Source organism: Diabrotica virgifera, chromosome 8 (assembly GCF_917563875.1).
Source record: "Diabrotica virgifera virgifera chromosome 8, PGI_DIABVI_V3a".
Taxonomy (NCBI): domain Eukaryota; kingdom Metazoa; phylum Arthropoda; class Insecta; order Coleoptera; family Chrysomelidae; genus Diabrotica; species Diabrotica virgifera.
The window spans coordinates 177,009,388-177,031,512 of record NC_065450.1 but is presented as its reverse complement, the minus strand read 5'-3'; the positions used below and the strand labels follow the sequence as shown (position 1 = coordinate 177,031,512).

Here is a 22,125-nt window from a genome sequence, read left to right as displayed (position 1 = left end):
ACTGTTACTGCTTCTAAGGGGTGCTTAGGTACATATAGTATTTTTACTACAAAAACGTTATTACGTAGGTCACAATTTTTGACGTAAGAGAACTGTCAAAACATTAGAATGTGACTTTTCATTATTGCCATGTTTATAATAAACATGGCGATAATGAAAAGTCACATTCTAATGTTTTGACAGTTCTCTTACGTCAAAAATTTTGACCTACGTAATAACGTTTTTGTAGTAAAAATACTATACATTCGCTTAAAGAATATTTCGATTTAAATTTTTGCAGAGATTTTTCCTTTTACTGATCTTTTATTTGACATTTTACAGGTGAAGTCAATTGACATTGCATTTTGTATAAGACAAATTGATGACTTTATTAATGCGATAATTAAAAAACGAGAGCAGTTTAAAAATATTTGGGATAAAACTGAAAATATGGGGTGTGAACATGAAAGAAAAAGAATGAAGATTGATAATGTCGACAACAGAGAGACCTTTTGATAACATTCTACAAAAAATGAATTTTCGCTTTCAAAATTTTAACGAATTAAAATTTGTAGAATTATATAATATATTCTTATTTAATATTTCTAATTATAATTCATCAAAATTTCCCACAGAGGAATTTATTTCACTACGATTAAATAATGAAAATATTTTGATATGCCAGCTTTGCATTATAAGTTAAGTGTTGTTTATGAAACAACTCACATTAGTGATAAAGATATACTCAGAAATCTGGGTATTTCTCATAACTACTGGTTTAAAAAAGTCCCTGTGTGAAGTGTGCAAGTTGTGTGAATTACTACAAACTATCCCAGTCACAAGTGCATCAGTTGAACGAAGTTTTTCAGTATTAAAATGCATTAAAAGTTTTACAAGAAATTCAACAAGCGAAGACAGACTTTACAAGTCCATTGAAAAAGACCGAATTCAACAATTATCAGAAGTTGATAGGAGAATAGAGCTCAAGTATAAATAAGTGTCATATTGTTGAAAGTTGTGTGTTGTGGAAAATGCCTCGGAATTAAAAAAAAAACATTTAAATAGATCTCTTCTTTAGGAAACGAAGCCCGGAGCGAGGACTTAAGGCCCGAGCAAGCAATACAGATCAATGATAGGTCACTATAGTCACTAGAAATAGCGGCAATAGAGTGCCTCACGCATTGATCGGGGTAGGATTTAGTGTGTGACTCCTTGTACCCAGGACGTCTCACATAAGCACTTTGCTGATAGAGAGCCCCTATAGCGCATCAGAGTGTTATCAGGTGGGAAGTGGCTCGACCCTTGACCTTTAAGAAAATATTTTTATATCCTTATTGAATCGCTTCCCCTTTAGAAAGTCACCGCACGCCACTGTTAGAATGTCATTTACAAATAAATAATATAAACGACCTTTATAAGGAATTAAAAAATTTAAAATGTTTTTCCCAATAAACCTTAATACTTTAATATTTACAAATGATATGGAAATTCTTCATCTCATTTATAAACATGTTAAATTATGTAAATACAAGTTGTAAATGTAATATATACCTACTAACTAGGCATAATTTGTTAAAGTGGTTTGAAAAAATTAAAAAAAAAAGGAAAAAGAATATATAAAAAACACAGTAAAATAATAACAAAAAAAAAATAAAAAAAATGAAACAAAAATAAAAAAAAAAGAAAAATAAAAAAAGAAAGTAAAAAAAGTGTTTAGCACAAATTAAAATATATATTAAAAAACACAAAATAATTAAAAAAAAAACAAAATAAAAAAAAGCAACACAATGTACCTATGTATCTAAAAATAATATTGTAGTATGTTTATGTTATAAAATAAGAAATTTATGACTATGAATCTGCAATCAATCGCAAACAAGTCTGGCTAATTGGCTCTGCCAAAGCCATTTTTCAAAAAAAAAACTATAGGGGTAATAACCCTTCTTAATACAGTATACACCAGCTTTCAGAACAAACAACTTAAGCAAATACATTAAGAACAATAAGAGCCCAAAGAAAAAACAATTAAAGAGTGGTGTAAACAAACTGACATGTGGTGATTGTCCAAAAACTTTATCGTTCAAACTGGCAGAACCTCTAACAAACGTATATCAGAACACAAAAGGGCTTTCAATAATAAAAACACAGATTTTGCCATTGTTGTAGTTTCAGCACCATTCATCATTATGGGTCTAATTAGTGTTTAGTATATTTCTATCTTTTTCATTGCGTCCTGGATTTCGCTTAGTGTGATCTCTGGCATGAGCTCTGAACCCTGGTTGATAGCTTTGCGTGATGCAGCGGCTTTCAAATTCTTTTGGTCTTCTCTTTGGTTTGTGTATAGTTCTTGATTCAAGTCTTGAACTACGTGTAGTAGTTCTTCTCTATTTGATGTGGGGACTTCTTTGTTCTTTAGTTTATGTATTTCGCGTTTTCCATTGTTTAGCCGTCTTCTCAGGACTTTCAAACTTTTATTCTCTTCTATAGTTCGCTGGACTTTTTCATTCTTAAATTTCCTTAAATCTTTCCTTATAGCTTTTGATACTTCTTTGTTTGTTTTTCGCAGTTCTTCTTCGTCAATGCTTTCGTTTCCTTTGATTTTTCTTCTAGTTTCCATTAGTTGCTTTGTTTCAATGGTTATTGCAATGGTTACGCAATGAAAAAGATGAAAAACAACAAAGCGCCAGGAGAAGATGGAGTCGTAACAGAAGCTATAAAGATAGGTGGACGTGCCGTTGATTGTTGCATACCGGAAACATGGAACAATGCAGTAACAATTTTACTACACAAGAAAGGAGACAAGGCGCACCTAGAAAACTATAGACCACGGGTGGGCAAAGTGCGGCCCGCGGGCCGCATGCGGCCCTTTATACATTCTTTTGTGGTCCGCGGAAAAAAGTAAATTATTTTCATTTAAAGATTTTTTTAAAATTATTGCTAATATTAATAAATCAATATAGATAATGCAGCTATTAATTAATAATTTCGCAGAGGGAAATTTTTCGGCAAATTTTCAATATAACGCAGGCAATTATTTGGGTTTCCGTTTCCGGCACAGTATTTTGTCGGCTCCCTCAATGAAATCGATGAAATTTCAACAAATGGAAACGCTATTTTTGAAGTAATCAGGAACTGTTTGGAAAATTTTAAATTATCCCGTAACCACCTAGCAAGTGTAACAACTGACGGAGCAACAAATGTAAGAGGGGCAGATATTGTAATGTTGAGAAAATTTAGAGTAGACAACGTCATTTCAATTATAACTAATATTGTTAATTTTATTCGTTCGAGGATGATTATCGTGCATTCATAGCCTTTTTGGTAGAGTTAGAAACATAACATCCTGATGTCTTATTTATACCACAATCATCTTCGCTGGTTAAGTTTAGAAAAGGTCATTAAAAGATGTTTTGAATTAGGAGAGGAAATTGCTTTATTTTTAGCAAGGAAAAACTGCCAGTAATTTACTAAATTTACAAGTTTTGAACGCAAAATGAAACTTTTAAAATGAAACTCAAACTATTCATTGATCATATAAAAAAGAAAGAATTAGTTAAATTATTTCCATTATTAAAACCATTAAATAATGTACCAGAAAATAAGTTTAAAATTTATAAAGAAAAAAGTTGTAATTGTTGACGGAATTTGAAAATGATATAATTTTCCTTATCACTTCTAATAAATAATTTTCAGTTCAAATTGATTGCGTACCAGTTTATATTCAACTTGAAATTATAGGTTAATTTGCATATTTTTGCAATATTTTTGCATTTTACAAATCTTTGCAAATGACCGAAAGTACATACCTACGTACATAGCTAAATTTATAGTTCGCTATTTTTTTGCGAAAAAACATTTTGAATAATGAACATAAATAAAAATACATTGAAGACCGGAATTGGTAACACAAAGTTACACCCGAAATAGAGAGAATCATGAACGAGGACATAAAACTAAACTAAAATTTTATAAAAGCCATTAAGGTTGGTTTTTCATATCTTAATAAATATTATTTATTTAAGTTTGTAAATAATAAATAATTTGTTTCATAAATTTTTTTTAATAAGTATTTAATTCTTTCAAAGAAAACAAAAACAATGAAGAGAATCAAGATCAATCGAAGGGAAATCGAAACGTCAAATAAATTTAATTTCACATTTGTCTTAAATTGTGGCATATTCCCAAATAAAATAGTAAATTGCATAAAATGTCACAAGGAAATAGCTTGAGAACCATATTAGCGAAAAAAGAAATAGGTTCATAGATAAACTAAAAATAAATAAATATATACATACCTGTCATATATTTGAGGAAAATAGCATGCTTAAAAAAGGGCGAATGTTATTCAGGGGGGAGAGATATGGTTTGAAAATTTTAAAAATTTCGATTTTTTTTATTATTTTAAATGAAAGGACATAACTTCAGGAACAGTCTCTGAAAAGTTTAGTTACCGAAGTAAAATTACCGCAAAAACAGCATGTTTAATATCCCTACCTTCGACTCGCTTTGCAGCAGCTTGAGCGTAGTGAGAAAGGTTCAACAGATTTTCCTTCTCTTTTGTAAATTACTCCGTGATTCAGAAACATATTCCGATGTGCATCAATTTACTATTTGACACACAAAAAAAGAAATTGAAAATAAAAGTTGTCAAAACTTTAACGCGTTTTTCTCAAAACTGCTTTTTTCAAAGACGGTGGACATTGTAACTCAAAAGCTACTTGACAGATCCACCTGAAATTTTTTATAGATTTTCTTTAGGCATTTCGTAAGGTAACCCTGCTAAGATATTTTTTGTTTTAGGCTTATTTTTTGTTTAACGATAATAAATACGTTGATTTTCACCCCTTTTACAAAAAATTCGTTATTTTGACTTCTGGGTAATAACTCAAAAATCGTTAAAACTAAAGAACTCAGCGTTACCTCAAGAAAAAACTCATGCTAATAAAATATTTTTGAGTTTTTTGTTTCATATGATTACATTACAAGTTCTGATGTTTACTGCAAAATCTTATTCTTTTGAGGTGCCGTTGGGTTATTTTTCAATGTTAGTCTTGAATTTTTTTTAATATTCTTTGAATTGTACTAAATAAAAGTTTATTTAATTTAAAAATAACATTTAAAAAATGGTACATGAAATATTGATTTCAAGCCATACCCCCCTTAAACAAATTAGTAAAAAGTTCAAAATTCGAACATATTAAGGTAACAAATATTGCGGCCCTCGGTAATATACGAAAAACATTTTGTGGCCCTTTCTAGAAAAAGTTTGCCTATCCCTGCTATAGACCAATCAGCTTATTGAACCAAATCTATAAAATGTTTACCCGAATAATTACGACAAGACTAGAAAAAGAGTTAGTTCTACCAACCCCGAGAACAAGCCGGATTCCGCTAAAAATTCGGAACAAACGATCACCTACAAACAGTAAAAACCTTAATAGAAAAGTCGATAGAATATAACAGACCACTGGTACTTATCTTCGTAGACTTTCACAAAGCCTTTGACACTGTGGAATTAGACAGCATTATAACTGCTCTGAACAATAGTAGAATAGATTACCGGTTTACAAAATTAGTGCAAACGTTATACCAAAACGCCACAATGCGTGTAAAACTACATGATACTACCAGAGAAATTCATATCAAGCGAGGTGTGAGACAGGGCGACACTCATCTCACCTAAATTATTTATAGCGGTCCTCGAATACGCCTTTAAAATGCTAAAGTGGGAAAATAGAGGAATAAAAATAGATGGAGAAATGCTCAATCATCTGCGTTTTGCCGACGATATAGTACTTATTACCGAAGATCTGGGTGAAGCACAACAAATGCTACTAGAATTAGAAAACGTATCTTCAACAATAGGTCTAAAAATGACCATCAGTAAGACCAAATTTATGACAGATTTAGTGCCCAGCGAACACCTAACCATCCAAAATCAAGTGGTAGAATTGACAGAAAAGTACATATATCTCGGTCATGAAATCAGAATAGGCAAGGACAATAAGACTTGCGAATTTCAACGACGAATAACACTTGTTTGGGCGGCGGGCGTACGGTTCACTAAGAGACATCTTTAAGAGCAACATCCCGACAGCTATGAAACGGAAGATATTTGACCAATGCGTTCTTCCTATTATGACATACGGAGCAGAAACTCTTACGCTCACAAAAACAACAGCACTAAAAATGCGAGTGGCACAAAGGCGCATGGAAAGATCGATTCTCGTCGTGACAAAAAAAGACAAAATAAGGAACCAAGACTTAAGGAAAAGAACAGGTATCACTGATGTCGTTGAACGTATAGCCAAGCTAAAATGGAATTGGGCAGGTCACATAGCGCGACTGAAAGACTCAAGATGGACCAGAAAACTAATTGACTGGCGCCCAAGAGAAGACAAACGCAGCAGAGGACGACCACCAACACGCTGGATGGACGACATTAACCGAATATCCAAGAAGTGGCAACAAGCACAGAACCGTGAAGAGTGGCGAAGAATGGGAGAGACCTATGTCCAGCAGTGGACGGAGGGGGTTGCATGATGATGATATTTCTATCTTTGTCCTGCTAGTAATTTGGACTGCAGAATTCCTTTCTTCTTCTTCTTGTGCCACTCCTATCGGAGATTGGAAATCATCAAGGCTACCCTGACTTTGTTTACAGCTGACCTAAAAAGTTCATTAGTGGTGCAGCCAAACCACTCTCTCAAATTCCGCATCCACGACATTCTTCTACGGCCTGGATTCCGTTTTCCTTAAGAATTCCTTTACTTGCTTGGAAAGCTCTATTCGCTATCATAATCGCATAATCCTTTCATTGTTTTCATTTGATCTGTCTCCCATACTCATATTACTACTCCCAACTACTACTTGTTCAAAATTTCAAACTTCCTATTCCATCATTCTACTTTCTTACCAATTCTCATTATTTTTGTTTTCAGTCATATTAGTAGGTTTAGTACATATTTCTTGCTACATATTTCTGTGGCTTGGTTCTAAAAGGGCCAATGTCAAATTTTTGGTGTTTTGTACAGCTTTCTTTAGAATTTAATATTGACAAAACAAAACACAAAAAATTGACATTGGCCATTTTAACACCAAGCCACATAATGTGGCTTAATACTAAAAGGGCAAATATCAATTTTTTGTGTTTTGTTTTGTCAATATTAATTTCTAAAGAAAGCTGTACAAAAAACCAAAAATTTGACATTGGCCCTTTTAGAACCAAGCCACAGATTTGTGTCATTATATCTCTCCTTTTTGTTATTATAACCAGATTATCACCACAATTTGATTACGATTTCTTATTTTCTTATTTTTAAGTGGATGTTACATTCTTAACTGTACTAATCGATATTTTACCAATTACTCATTCATGGATGGTTACTACATAAATATAATCAAATTCTGGAACAAAACACCACGTGGTGTTTTCATCCGGTTGCATTAAAAAAAATAAAAGAATGCAAAAGTGTGCAAATGGTCTGAAATAAATAAAACCATAAAATGACCGAAATAAAAAACAAAGTGACAGCACAAGACAAACTACATTGTTGCCGTGAATGCCTCACTCATTCAAATTCTTTTGCTAATTCTGTAGTTCTCAGAAGTGTTGTCGAAATTGTCTTCATTATTTAAAAATAGCCCAAAGGAGTTTTACATTTTTTTATTGCAGAATGTGTTTTTCATACTAATCATAGTTATTTTGGGTGTGTATTTGATAGGTATGTGTCTAGACAGATTGAGAATAATAAACAACGGAGTAACATCTTTAATGATTTATGGGTTTCACGGTAAATTAAAATGTTAAATCTGTCTATTGATTAATATAATAATAATGTGAATATAAAAAGATTTTTTAATTTTCTAATAAAAACGTGCTAGTGAGCTAGTGCGTAGTAGTAATGGTAATATCTATAGAAGAATCTTAAATTTAAACTACCGCATAACAAGTATATCGCTCATCCGAAAGAAAAGTGCCGCAACTCGGAAAACAATTTTTTTTCAGGGGAGACAAAAATTGATTTTTTAGATCTTAATTTAACTGAAATAAATTCATAAATTCAAAACGAAGAATATGGATAAAGAAATTTAACGAAGAAAAAATATAAAATTTTGGATTATGTCACTTTTCTTTTAAAATATTGGTCACTTTTCGAAATACAACGGTTTTCGTGACAAATAACGATACGTTCACGTCGAACGTCAGAGTATAACTCGTCATTGTTCCGGAATAAAAATATTCATTATAAGTCCAAATGATTAATGACACTAATGACGATGGAAGCAAATGGAAGAGGCCTATGTCCAGCAGTGGACGAACACAGGCTGAAGAAGAAGAGAAGAAGAATGACACTAACGCCATCTTACGAAGTTGGAAGTAAACATCTACGTGGCACTTTTCCTTGTAAAAGTATAGGATTTTTGGAGTCAATTTAACTAGAATTATGCATTTTTTGAGCTGCGTCACTTTTCTTCCGGACGAGCGATATGTTAATTTCATGAAATCAAAAATATTAAGAGCAAAACCACACTTGACCACATTTGGCATTGGGTTAATATAATCTTCTCGTGTTCACAATAATAGTATTGTAATATTCAAACGAGCGTTCGTATTTATATACGACTTTATTAGTTTATTTATAGAAGTTTTCTTTACAAATCTCTAGCTTAAACTAAACTCAAATTAAAGCGCGCTCCGCTTAAATAGCAAATAACGTTATTCTCGATCATTCCAGACTTTGCCACCTCTAGCTATTGTGTGACCTTCCACATACCGCACGTCTTTCTCCACCGATTCCACGTATATCGTGCTTCCGCCAGAAGGTCCTGGAGATGGAACCGTTTGGAACTGCTACTTGCGACCGGTGATTCTTCTTTTGCTACAGTATTATTCACAATCACTTTGCTTGCTACCTACATATTTACATATATTTGCGCGATATCGCACAATAATTATTTTTGTTTTAACTAAATTTTACCAAAGAAATTTTCGTAAAATAGAGATTGACTGGAATATTCTGTGTTTGGTCTATACCTCGATGTATACCTACTCCGGTGTATACTCAGCTTTGATCAGTTCTGTAAAGATCGTTGTATCTTCTGTCATAAACCTGCTCTAGCATGCATTTCCACCGACTACCATTAAATTTGCAGTTTTGATTTTCAAGTAATCCAAGATAAGATATAAACCGTGCAAGGTTCCACCCCGAATTTGTGTTCTGTTTCTTTGTACCCGCTCTTCTAACAAAAAAGGTCACGAAAAGAATCCCTGGTGTTAATGCAGAGATTCTGAACAAAAAAGATCTCTTGCAATATTTTTCTAGATACAAATATGGACTTTAAAATTGAAATCACAGTGCCTAAATTCAAGATCAAGTTTACTTCTATCAGTTCCCTAGGAGTATGTTGGGCTTATTTATATTGTTTTTTAAATTGTTAATGAACTTATTAATAAACATTAATTTTGCAAATTAATATAAAGTAACTTTGATAATGCACTATCTACAAATCTAACAAAATAATTAAAATTTTGAAAAAAAATCGTCTCGTCATTGTTCCTATATTTAAGATCCAGAACTGCTGGGAAAATATCCGCAATGTACTCGAATCGATACATAATACGGTCGAAGAGTTTGAAGCATTTCAAACCATGAACACGAATCGGAAAAAATGTCAAGAAATCCTCTGCGTCGACAAATAAGGTGTCGAAAAAGAAACTTTTTGTTTATTCTAAAGGACTTTTGGCTTTCTTTCAGAAATAATGTAATCTTTCATTCTTCGTTTAAATTTTTAAAAATATTTATTAGTTTTTTAGGATTCGGAAAAAATGAACACGATGTCCGTGGTGACATTTTCCAAATCGAACATTCGCTATCTTTGTGATACAACGCAGTCGAACATAATGTGTTGACAAGGCTTCAGAAATATTTTGAGTTGTTTATTAAATAATAATGATATTTATTGTATTTGATAAATAACATGGGCAGCGTTTGGAAAGTTAAGATGGATACTAAAAAGCCCAAAAATACAACAATACCTAAAAACCCGTGTATTTGACCAGTGCATCCTTCCTGTTCTGACGTATGGCTCAGAAACATGGACATTAACAAAGGCCAACATAAACAAAACAGAAATAACTCAGAGAAAAATGGAAAGATCCATGCTGGGAATAAAACTGCAAGACAGAAAATCAAACAAATGGATAAGAGAGAAAACAAAAGTAAAAAATGTAACTGAACATATTATAACAGGTAAAGTGGAGATTTGCGGGCCACAATGCGACAGGAAGACAAAAGATGGAATGCTGAAATACAACACTGGAGACCGTGGACAGGAAAAAGAGGCAAAGGAAGACCTCAGATGCGATGGAAAGACGATATTGTAAAAGCTGCAGGAACTCACTGGAAAAGCGCAGCAGAGGACAGACAAATATAGAAAGATTTGGGGAAGGCCTATGTCCAAAGTTGGATAGAAATGGGCTAAATAAGAAGAAGAAGATTTGATAAATATTGAGATTTGAAGATTTGAAATTAATAAAAAGTTATTGTTTATTATTTATGGAAGATCCAAGTAAAGAATACACCAGGGTATATTCTGTGATCAAAGTACTGTGTTGTTATGGATGTTCAAAAATTATCTAAGCATTCCATAGTAACAGTATATTATTAAATCACTTGATCACTTTTTCTCTTTTCTCGATTATTAGTTTTTATTGTATAGTATATAAATTATGGTAATCACTGAATACATAGTGAAAAAATAATCAGTAGTAATTGCACAAGAGCTCTAAAATTATCGAATATGTCAAAGTGGCACGAGGGAAACAATTCGATAATATTTTTAGAGCTCGAGTGCAATTTGCTGCGATTATTTCATGAATAAAGCTGTTCAAAACCAAAATTTTATTGTAATTTATTTATGTGCATTTAAGTACAAATTACTATAGTTAAACACACAGTTGTTATAAATATTTGACGGTTGAAAGTTATCACTTGTATAACTTTTGTAAAACAGTAATTGTCATTAATGTCACTGAATGTATTTTTTCGTAGCAACGAAGGGCATCTGGCGTAATATACTTGACGACGGGATATTATCAAAAATTATCGGGTATAATATCACAAGAGAGTGAGAATAAAGTGAAAATAATGCGACAGTTTTTCGAAAATTTGCTGTCTGGCAATAGACACGAGAGCCCGCAGGGCTCGAGTGACTATTGTCCAATGACAACAAATTTGAGTAAAAATGAAGCATTATTTTCTTATTTATTCTTACTGTCGTGTGATATTCGTAAGATTATTTTTTAATACGTATATTATGGACATTTTCTTAAATGTGACAGTTGTCAAAACTGGTTGCCATTAAACAGAAACAATCTACTCAAAAAAAATTCTATCGGTAATTTTCTACAGTAGATAATTCTCAGTATAATTTTAATCTGATTGGACAGAATTAAACACGTGATCAAATATCTTACTATACGATTGGAAGTTAAAATCATTAAAAAATAATCAGTTTAATTTTTATTTCTGTAGCTTTCTATTGGTCAGAATCTCCTATGAATGAAATAATCATATTAATTTAATTAATTAATAATTTAAGCGATTATACAAGTAAAGGTTATCCAAGAACATTCAAAAACAGCTTTTACATCTCCTGCAGCTTCCATGCCAGTGAGAATTTTACTACACGTAATTCGCCGTGTAAAGAAAGAAAAAGTAGGGATAGACGTAAAATATTTGCGCCTACCCTCGATATGATTTATAACCGTTTAATCCCAAATAATAAATTATTTAACTAATTACACACAAAACCTAACATGCCCTTGTTTTTTTTGTAAGAGAAAGCCTAGTGTTTTTCAACGATAATACACTTTATCTACCCCGAAATTACATACTCAAGCCGAGGATATTAATTGTACGGACATGTTTCGGATAGGCATTAACCGACTAACGTGTACTGTCTGCACGGTTGATTACCCACCCCAAGGTATAATTCCTCACATACAACCGGTTTTATACAAACAAGTTCGACACGAACATGAATAAAATTAGTACTTATGTGAGAGTTTTTCATTTCGAATGGGATTTGTCCACATCGGTGGCGGTGGTTGTATACCAAGAGTAGTAAAGTCGATGGGGGAGCAATGTGTTTGGTCGTTACGACTGTTACAAATATTGGAATGTTTATTTTTTAATGGAATGGAAACTGATGCATAACATTATTATTTGTCAACATGTATGATGTATCTAAATACAATAGGCATTTGCTTTATTCATTCGTGTTCTTCTATTCTAGTCTTTATTTAGTCATTTTAAAAATTATGTCTTTTATTATATATCGTATCGTATCTATATCGCCTTACTTTTATCTCCAGATTAAGGTTGTGGCTTTTAAAGAGTTTGGTCATGTTACTGAATGCACTACTAGCCTTCTAAATTCTATATTTTATTTCTTGTGAGTGATCCCATTGTTCGTTTACTATTGTTCCAAGATAGGTATACTGTTTTGCGCGGTCCACTGCTGTATTATTGATGTCTGTAATTATGGTCTAAATATGTCTAAACTGAAGTAGTTGGGCGTCTCTAATTTTATTTTTGCTGATGATCATAAATTTAGTTTTTGATATATTTACTTGAAGTCCAAATCTTTCACTTACTTATTTACTTTGTTTATTAGTTGCTGTAAACTGTTCAAACTGTCTGCAAAAATACCGGTGTCGTCTGCATAGCGGATGTGGTTTAGGCGTTCTCCATTTAGAAGTACATATTCCATGTTCACAATTTTCCAACGCTTCACTAAATATTTTCTCTGAATATAGGTTAAATAATATAGGTGAAAGTATACAACCTTGTCTAACGTCTCGTATAATCTGGATCGCTTCCGTTGGTTCACCTCCAAGATTCGTTCTTATTGTGGCTGATTGGTTCCAGTATAAATTTTGTATTATACGCCGGTCTTTATCATCCATTTGGGCTTTTGTCAGAACAACCATCATTTTTCGGTATTGATTTTGGTAATTCACAAAGCAGGTGTACATATGGCAAGTCATATCTCTGCATCTTTGAAATAATACCTGTAGACTAAACAGTGCATCTCTTGTACCTACGCCTTTCATGAATCCAAACTGTGTGTCTTATATTCTCTCTTCGCATAGTAGTCCAGGGCCCATCTGTTTTGAGATGGACGTTGAGAGGTGACTCAAATTTTTTTGCAGAAATTGCTTGAAAATAACTCAAATAATAATATTTGAGTTATCCTCCCTCTCTCTCAAAAAGGTCCGGAACATTGTTTAAATAATTAAAATGTCAAAAAATGAATGAAAAATTCGATTTTTTTTCTTCGTTTTTTTGATTATAACTTTAAAAGTATTCATTTCCCAGAAAAGATGTACTGACATAAAAGTTGCATAATTAAATTTCCTACAATATAGAATTAGTTAAAAGTTGAAAAAATAGTCACCCTTGTTGCAAAATAGCAATAATTGCGAAAAAAACCATACAAAAACAAGTATTTGCATTTTACGTTTTTCAACCATTTATGCTGCACTTTTGACCTTCATATTTCACCCAGAAAAACTGTATGATACAGTAAAACAATACTGTAAATTTCATTAAGATCGGTTCAATGGATTTTGCAATCCAGCTTTCGCAAAAACAATTCATTTGTTCAAAATGTTACAGGACTGAAAATAAAGCAGATAGCAAGTTGAAATTTTTTTTTACGTATAGAAGTGTACTATACCTTTCATTTGCAATTTGCAAAATTAAAATCGATTAACTACCACGGCGTCAGGAATTTTTTTAAAATAAACATTAATTATTGGTGCTAAGCGCAGGACAGCGGTGTTCAATTCACATGAAGATGATTTCCACCAAAATTTCTTCCAATCTTCATCTAATATATTATTTTCTTACTCTATATTTTGTTGTATTTTAATATTTTAATTCCACAAAAATCAAACTAATTTTATTATTGTTTGTGAAATATTGTTTAAACAATTGTATATGTTTAAAAATAATAAACTTTTATTCTCAAGTTAAAATATATAAACAAAGAAAGTTTTTGCTAAAAAAAGTCTTATTTCAAAGGATAGAGTATGTGTTTTTATTTTGCAATAAACAAATTTATTTATTTATATCGAAATGTAATAAAAATTAAAATGTATCAATAATTATCAAAGGTCATTGGAATGCCCAATCAGAGCAAACTATCCGGTGTCCTGCGCGCAACACCAATAATTAATGTTTATTTAAAAAAATTCCTGATGCCGTGGTGGTTAACCGATTTTAGTTTTGCAAATTTCAAATGAAAGGTACAGTACACTTCTATAAGCAAAAAAAAATCAACTTGCTATCTGCTTTATTTTCAGTCCTGTAACAGTTTGAAAAAATGAATTTTTTTTGCGAAAGCTGGATTGCAAAATTTATTTTGCAAAATCTATTGAACCGATCTTAATGAAATTTGCAGCATTGTTTAACTGTATCATATAGTTTTTCTGGGTGAAATTCGAAGGTCCTAAGTTTAGCATAAATGGTTGAAAAACGTAAAATGCGAATACTTGTTTTTGTATAGTTTTTTCCCAATTATTGCTATTTTGAAACAAGGGTGACTATTTTTTAAATTTTCAACCAACTCTATATTGTAGGAAATTTAATTACACAACTTTTATGTCAATACAACTTTTCTCGAAAATGAATACTCTTAAGGTTATAATCAAAAAACCAAGAAAAAAATCGAATTTTTCCTTCATTTTTTGACATTTTGATTATTTAAACCAGCGGTTCTCAATCTTTTTGTGTCATGTACCACCAAATACTTTTTATTATTTTTGGTACCACCTAACTGAAATAAATATCTAACTAGGTGATCTAATTAACTATAATAGTGGTGCTGATTTTGCGTTTTGTGTACCACCTCAAACAATGAAATGTACCACCAGTGGTACATGTACCACAGATTGAGAACCGCTGATTTAAACAATTTTCCGGACCTTTTTGAGAGGGAGGATAACTCAAATATTATTATTTGAAATAATAAAAATGTGTACCATTTTTATTCGGCTGCAATACGAAGGAAAAACAATCTTACTTTTTAATTAGAATAAGGAGTGCAGCCAGTCCCTTTAACTGCAGTTTTCTGCTCTTATTGGAGCGTCATCAGAAGGAACGTAGGCACTGTTCTCCTTAATCCAATCAAATTGCATCGAAAGGTTTTCCCAAATATTGCAGCCAAAGTGATGGTAATGGGTGGCTAGCGCCATCTGGCCGTAAAAATACGAAGCAAGTTTTCAATCCTAATAGCAAATAATTAATATTGAAAAATATCAAAAATCACTAAAAGATTTTTAAATTGAAAACTTACTGGTACATCCCCATGTATACGCCTCCAAGACTTCTACAATTTGCAAGTCATATGGATGCTGCAGTAAAGACGATAGGGAAGGAATTCTAAACCTTGCAATTCAAATCCCCCGTCTGCAGCCGGCTAGGAACTGAAAGATGCACCATAGTTACTCTACTGAGTAATACGAAAATAAAATAATAAAAATGTGTACCATTTTTATTCGGCTGCAATACGAAGGAAAAACAATCTTACTTTTTAATTAGAATAAGGAGTGCAGCCAGTCCCTTTAACTGCAGTTTTCTGCTCTTATTGGAGCGTCATCAGAAGGAACGTAGGCACTGTTCTCCTTAATCCAATCAAATTGCATCGAAAGGTTTTCCCAAATATTGCAGCCAAAGTGATGGTAATGGGTGGCTAGCGCCATCTGGCCGTAAAAATACGAAGCAAGTTTTCAATCCTAATAGCAAATAATTAATATTGAAAAATATCAAAAATCACTAAAAGATTTTTAAATTGAAAACTTACTGGTACATCCCCATGTATACGCCTCCAAGACTTCTACAATTTGCAAGTCATATGGATGCTGCAGTAAAGACGATAGGGAAGGAATTCTAAACCTTGCAATTCAAATCCCCCGTCTGCAGCCGGCTAGGAACTGAAAGATGCACCATAGTTACTCTACTGAGTAATACGAAAATAAAATAATAAAAATGTGTACCATTTTTATTCGGCTGCAATACGAAGGAAAAACAATCTTACTTTTTAATTAGAATAAGGAGTGCAGCCAGTCCCTTTAACTGCAGTTTTCTGCTCTTATTGGAGCGTCATCAGAAGGAACGTAGGCACTGTTCTCCTTAATCCAATCAAATTGCATCGAAAGGTTTTCCCAAATATTGCAGCCAAAGTGATGGTAATGGGTGGCTAGCGCCATCTGGCCGTAAAAATACGAAGCAAGTTTTCAATCCTAATAGCAAATAATTAATATTGAAAAATATCAAAAATCACTAAAAGATTTTTAAATTGAAAACTTACTGGTACATCCCCATGTATACGCCTCCAAGACTTCTACAATTTGCAAGTCATATGGATGCTGCAGTAAAGACGATAGGGAAGGAATTCTAAACCTTGCAATTCAAATCCCCCGTCTGCAGCCGGCTAGGAACTGAAAGATGCACCATAGTTACTCTACTGAGTAATACGAAAATAAAATAATAAAAATGTGTACCATTTTTATTCGGCTGCAATACGAAGGAAAAACAATCTTACTTTTTAATTAGAATAAGGAGTGCAGCCAGTCCCTTTAACTGCAGTTTTCTGCTCTTATTGGAGCGTCATCAGAAGGAACGTAGGCACTGTTCTCCTTAATCCAATCAAATTGCATCGAAAGGTTTTCCCAAATATTGCAGCCAAAGTGATGGTAATGGGTGGCTAGCGCCATCTGGCCGTAAAAATACGAAGCAAGTTTTCAATCCTAATAGCAAATAATTAATATTGAAAAATATCAAAAATCACTAAAAGATTTTTAAATTGAAAACTTACTGGTACATCCCCATGTATACGCCTCCAAGACTTCTACAATTTGCAAGTCATATGGATGCTGCAGTAAAGACGATAGGGAAGGAATTCTAAACCTTGCAATTCAAATCCCCCGTCTGCAGCCGGCTAGGAACTGAAAGATGCACCATAGTTACTCTACTGAGTAATACGAAAATAAAATAATAAAAATGTGTACCATTTTTATTCGGCTGCAATACGAAGGAAAAACAATCTTACTTTTTAATTAGAATAAGGAGTGCAGCCAGTCCCTTTAACTGCAGTTTTCTGCTCTTATTGGAGCGTCATCAGAAGGAACGTAGGCACTGTTCTCCTTAATCCAATCAAATTGCATCGAAAGGTTTTCCCAAATATTGCAGCCAAAGTGATGGTAATGGGTGGCTAGCGCCATCTGGCCGTAAAAATACGAAGCAAGTTTTCAATCCTAATAGCAAATAATTAATATTGAAAAATATCAAAAATCACTAAAAGATTTTTAAATTGGGGAAAACCTTTCGATGCAATTTGATTGGATTAAGGAGAACAGTGCCTACGTTCCTTCTGATGACGCTCCAATAAGAGCAGAAAACTGCAGTTAAAGGGACTGGCTGCACTCCTTATTCTAATTAAAAAGTAAGATTGTTTTTCCTTCGTATTGCAGCCGAATAAAAATGGTACACATTTTTATTATTTTATTTTCGTATTACTCAGTAGAGTAACTATGGTGCATCTTTCAGTTCCTAGCCGGCTGCAGACGGGGGATTTGAATTGCAAGGTTTAGAATTCCTTCCCTATCGTCTTTACTGCAGCATCCATATGACTTGCAAATTGTAGAAGTCTTGGAGGCGTATACATGGGGATGTACCAGTAAGTTTTCAATTTAAAAATCTTTTAGTGATTTTTGATATTTTTCAATATTAATTATTTGCTATTAGGATTGAAAACTTGCTTCGTATTTTTACGGCCAGATGGCGCTAGCCACCCATTACCATCACTTTGGCTGCAATATTTGGGAAAACCTTTCGATGCAATTTGATTGGATTAAGGAGAACAGTGCCTACGTTCCTTCTGATGACGCTCCAATAAGAGCAGAAAACTGCAGTTAAAGGGACTGGCTGCACTCCTTATTCTAATTAAAAAGTAAGATTGTTTTTCCTTCGTATTGCAGCCGAATAAAAATGGTACACATTTTTATTATTTTATTTTCGTATTACTCAGTAGAGTAACTATGGTGCATCTTTCAGTTCCTAGCCGGCTGCAGACGGGGGATTTGAATTGCAAGGTTTAGAATTCCTTCCCTATCGTCTTTACTGCAGCATCCATATGACTTGCAAATTGTAGAAGTCTTGGAGGCGTATACATGGGGATGTACCAGTAAGTTTTCAATTTAAAAATCTTTTAGTGATTTTTGATATTTTTCAATATTAATTATTTGCTATTAGGATTGAAAACTTGCTTCGTATTTTTACGGCCAGATGGCGCTAGCCACCCATTACCATCACTTTGGCTGCAATATTTGGGAAAACCTTTCGATGCAATTTGATTGGATTAAGGAGAACAGTGCCTACGTTCCTTCTGATGACGCTCCAATAAGAGCAGAAAACTGCAGTTAAAGGGACTGGCTGCACTCCTTATTCTAATTAAAAAGTAAGATTGTTTTTCCTTCGTATTGCAGCCGAATAAAAATGGTACACATTTTTATTATTTTATTTTCGTATTACTCAGTAGAGTAACTATGGTGCATCTTTCAGTTCCTAGCCGGCTGCAGACGGGGGATTTGAATTGCAAGGTTTAGAATTCCTTCCCTATCGTCTTTACTGCAGCATCCATATGACTTGCAAATTGTAGAAGTCTTGGAGGCGTATACATGGGGATGTACCAGTAAGTTTTCAATTTAAAAATCTTTTAGTGATTTTTGATATTTTTCAATATTAATTATTTGCTATTAGGATTGAAAACTTGCTTCGTATTTTTACGGCCAGATGGCGCTAGCCACCCATTACCATCACTTTGGCTGCAATATTTGGGAAAACCTTTCGATGCAATTTGATTGGATTAAGGAGAACAGTGCCTACGTTCCTTCTGATGACGCTCCAATAAGAGCAGAAAACTGCAGTTAAAGGGACTGGCTGCACTCCTTATTCTAATTAAAAAGTAAGATTGTTTTTCCTTCGTATTGCAGCCGAATAAAAATGGTACACATTTTTATTATTTTATTTTCGTATTACTCAGTAGAGTAACTATGGTGCATCTTTCAGTTCCTAGCCGGCTGCAGACGGGGGATTTGAATTGCAAGGTTTAGAATTCCTTCCCTATCGTCTTTACTGCAGCATCCATATGACTTGCAAATTGTAGAAGTCTTGGAGGCGTATACATGGGGATGTACCAGTAAGTTTTCAATTTAAAAATCTTTTAGTGATTTTTGATATTTTTCAATATTAATTATTTGCTATTAGGATTGAAAACTTGCTTCGTATTTTTACGGCCAGATGGCGCTAGCCACCCATTACCATCACTTTGGCTGCAATATTTGGGAAAACCTTTCGATGCAATTTGATTGGATTAAGGAGAACAGTGCCTACGTTCCTTCTGATGACGCTCCAATAAGAGCAGAAAACTGCAGTTAAAGGGACTGGCTGCACTCCTTATTCTAATTAAAAAGTAAGATTGTTTTTCCTTCGTATTGCAGCCGAATAAAAATGGTACACATTTTTATTATTTTATTTTCGTATTACTCAGTAGAGTAACTATGGTGCATCTTTCAGTTCCTAGCCGGCTGCAGACGGGGGATTTGAATTGCAAGGTTTAGAATTCCTTCCCTATCGTCTTTACTGCAGCATCCATATGACTTGCAAATTGTAGAAGTCTTGGAGGCGTATACATGGGGATGTACCAGTAAGTTTTCAATTTAAAAATCTTTTAGTGATTTTTGATATTTTTCAATATTAATTATTTGCTATTAGGATTGAAAACTTGCTTCGTATTTTTACGGCCAGATGGCGCTAGCCACCCATTACCATCACTTTGGCTGCAATATTTGGGAAAACCTTTCGATGCAATTTGATTGGATTAAGGAGAACAGTGCCTACGTTCCTTCTGATGACGCTCCAATAAGAGCAGAAAACTGCAGTTAAAGGGACTGGCTGCACTCCTTATTCTAATTAAAAAGTAAGATTGTTTTTCCTTCGTATTGCAGCCGAATAAAAATGGTACACATTTTTATTATTTTATTTTCGTATTACTCAGTAGAGTAACTATGGTGCATCTTTCAGTTCCTAGCCGGCTGCAGACGGGGGATTTGAATTGCAAGGTTTAGAATTCCTTCCCTATCGTCTTTACTGCAGCATCCATATGACTTGCAAATTGTAGAAGTCTTGGAGGCGTATACATGGGGATGTACCAGTAAGTTTTCAATTTAAAAATCTTTTAGTGATTTTTGATATTTTTCAATATTAATTATTTGCTATTAGGATTGAAAACTTGCTTCGTATTTTTACGGCCAGATGGCGCTAGCCACCCATTACCATCACTTTGGCTGCAATATTTGGGAAAACCTTTCGATGCAATTTGATTGGATTAAGGAGAACAGTGCCTACGTTCCTTCTGATGACGCTCCAATAAGAGCAGAAAACTGCAGTTAAAGGGACTGGCTGCACTCCTTATTCTAATTAAAAAGTAAGATTGTTTTTCCTTCGTATTGCAGCCGAATAAAAATGGTACACATTTTTATTATTTTATTTTCGTATTACTCAGTAGAGTAACTATGGTGCATCTTTCAGTTCCTAGCCGGCTGCAGACGGGGGATTTGAATTGCAAGGTTTAGAATTCCTTCCCTATCGTCTTTACTGCAGCATCCATATGACTTGCAAATTGTAGAAGTCTTGGAGGCGTATACATGGGGATGTACCAGTAAGTTTTCAATTTAAAAATCTTTTAGTGATTTTTGATATTTTTCAATATTAATTATTTGCTATTAGGATTGAAAACTTGCTTCGTATTTTTACGGCCAGATGGCGCTAGCCACCCATTACCATCACTTTGGCTGCAATATTTGGGAAAACCTTTCGATGCAATTTGATTGGATTAAGGAGAACAGTGCCTACGTTCCTTCTGATGACGCTCCAATAAGAGCAGAAAACTGCAGTTAAAGGGACTGGCTGCACTCCTTATTCTAATTAAAAAGTAAGATTGTTTTTCCTTCGTATTGCAGCCGAATAAAAATGGTACACATTTTTATTATTTTATTTTCGTATTACTCAGTAGAGTAACTATGGTGCATCTTTCAGTTCCTAGCCGGCTGCAGACGGGGGATTTGAATTGCAAGGTTTAGAATTCCTTCCCTATCGTCTTTACTGCAGCATCCATATGACTTGCAAATTGTAGAAGTCTTGGAGGCGTATACATGGGGATGTACCAGTAAGTTTTCAATTTAAAAATCTTTTAGTGATTTTTGATATTTTTCAATATTAATTATTTGCTATTAGGATTGAAAACTTGCTTCGTATTTTTACGGCCAGATGGCGCTAGCCACCCATTACCATCACTTTGGCTGCAATATTTGGGAAAACCTTTCGATGCAATTTGATTGGATTAAGGAGAACAGTGCCTACGTTCCTTCTGATGACGCTCCAATAAGAGCAGAAAACTGCAGTTAAAGGGACTGGCTGCACTCCTTATTCTAATTAAAAAGTAAGATTGTTTTTCCTTCGTATTGCAGCCGAATAAAAATGGTACACATTTTTATTATTTTATTTTCGTATTACTCAGTAGAGTAACTATGGTGCATCTTTCAGTTCCTAGCCGGCTGCAGACGGGGGATTTGAATTGCAAGGTTTAGAATTCCTTCCCTATCGTCTTTACTGCAGCATCCATATGACTTGCAAATTGTAGAAGTCTTGGAGGCGTATACATGGGGATGTACCAGTAAGTTTTCAATTTAAAAATCTTTTAGTGATTTTTGATATTTTTCAATATTAATTATTTGCTATTAGGATTGAAAACTTGCTTCGTATTATTATTATTTGAGTTATTTTCAAGCAATTTCTGCAAAAAAATTTGAGTCACCTCTCACCGTCCAAATGTACTAATATTTTTACAGATGCATGTCTATAGCATGTATATTCTACGATGTATAATTTTAAGAAAAAGTTTTAATGTATGGCTGATTGCACCCCTCAGTACTGTAAAATTAATAAATATTTACTTTTATGATAAAATCAGTCAGACCATCATGCCTCCAAGAATATCGAGGTAAACCGCCAGAGT

The 22,125-nt window shown here is 33.5% G+C and overlaps 1 protein-coding gene across 1 annotated transcript in view; it reads right to left on the bottom strand.

The window, feature by feature from the left end:
• Window positions 1–22,125, bottom strand: part of LOC126890314 (uncharacterized) — a 253,174-nt gene that overhangs the window by 39,248 nt on the left and 191,801 nt on the right. The window lies entirely within an intron of this gene.